Raw genomic sequence first — 1,827 nt, 5'->3', positions numbered from 1 at the left:
GGTACAGCTTTTAGGTTTAGGACCATTTTTGTAGTTGTCCATTGTGTTTATAATGAGAGCTTTAGTTAGAACGTGTACTCACACTATGCAAATGTATCTGGAATGTTACCTTTTTTGCTGTTTACATGTTTAGTTGTGTTTTTTTTAAAGCAATTTTATTTGCAGGCTGCCAGTTATGCAGCACTTTTAAAGTTTAGGAACTCAAGATTTTGTTTGGGTTGACTATTTTTTTCTCTACAAATTTCCTAATGGTGTTTTGAACACCAAGTTTATAGTTGTGAGTGCGTGAAATAACCGAGATTCTTCTTGCATTATGAACAACTGTAAGCCTACTTTTGCCCCACCCTGTGTATAGAATGGGAAAACAGGAAAAGTACAGTCAGCTTGTATATTCATAGACAGGTTGGTAGGCAGCAGGGGGTTTTGCTGTTTTCCTGTGGGCTGTTTGATGGGGCTGGGGGGCATCCATTCCTGCCAGGAGGTGGGGTGGCATCACTGTGCCCTCCGATCCTCTGAAAAGAGCAGCTTGTTCAGCTTCTGTCCGGAAGGGGATCTGATTTGGGGAGGTCTTCAGGCTCCATCCCCTGATCCTCTGAAGGGAGATGATTCAGTTATGAAGACAGTTTTCACTCCCCCACACACAGAGTCTGGTGTGATGAGTCTGTTTTCCTTCATTTTCCAGAATGCTTAGGCCACGAAGTCCATTTTTAATCTGTGGTCATTTTATAAACTTTATTCAGTTACTGAAAGGTGTTTCGTTGAACACCATCTAATTCCATAGTGTTGTTAAGGCAGCTTGAAGCCTGTTGAAATCATGTGGACTGCTCCACCACGGTTAGGATTGCTCTACTTCTGCGAAGTTTGAAGTGCCTTTTTATATGGTTCTTGAGCCGATGTTTTCTGCAGATGACTCTTCAGAAGAGAGATGTTTTTGTCTAGCCGAGGCCTGGTATCAGTCCCCCAATTCCCGTGGTCATGTCCATCACCTCTCTGGATCTGGGGTCCTGAGTCCCCCTGCTGCTTGACCCTGGTTTGGGGATCCAGTCTCCTGGCATGTCTGACCCCATCCTAGAGTCCAGTATCGGGATTAAGCGGCAGTATTCATTGGTGGTGCTTTTAATACGCGAAAAGAAAGCATATTTTAACAGCTGTCTTGGATCCCAGACTCTGGATGTCTTGATGTTGATTCAGCCCCACTGCTGGGCTTTGGGGATGGGGTCCAGTTCTTATGAGATGAGAGTTCTGCAGTGAACACCTACCTGCAGCTGGTCATTTTAAGCTGGGCGCAAATAGTAGTCAAGTGATATGCAATTGTTCATTATAAAAATATAAAATATTATTAAAATAAAATATTAGTGTAGTCTAAATGGTATACGGTTATCATTGAGAAACAGGACCAAGATGCTTGTTTGGCATTTTCTGTTTTGGATACATCCTGTGTACATCTGTGCACAGTAAGAAAGTCACATGTGTCTTATTAAAGACGTTTGTAACTTCTCTTGAGCACATGTGATGACTCGCTTCAGCTCTTCAGGATGAGTTTGACAGCCGGACCTCTCCCCAGGGGCTCTCTCCTTAGCAATTACTGCTCATTTTGCTCATTCTCTGGGAGAGGGACTTTCCTGTCACCTACAAATGGAATACCCTGGAGTTTGTCCTGTGGAATTACATATTCTGGTTCACAAAAGGTTGCCATGGATTTGTAAATAGATACTACCTTTCAGAGCAAGGACAGGTAGTATCTGTTCCTTTTTATTTCAGTTCATTGGTTCTTGAAATTTCTGTTTGAGCATTTGTACTGTCAACCTATTATTTTAAAACATGACT

Source organism: Myotis lucifugus, unplaced genomic scaffold (assembly GCF_000147115.1).
Source record: "Myotis lucifugus unplaced genomic scaffold, Myoluc2.0 scaffold_1008, whole genome shotgun sequence".
In the NCBI taxonomy this organism is placed as follows: Eukaryota; Metazoa; Chordata; class Mammalia; order Chiroptera; family Vespertilionidae; genus Myotis; species Myotis lucifugus.
The sequence above is the reverse complement of the archived record's forward strand: the minus strand, read 5'-3'. Positions refer to the sequence as shown.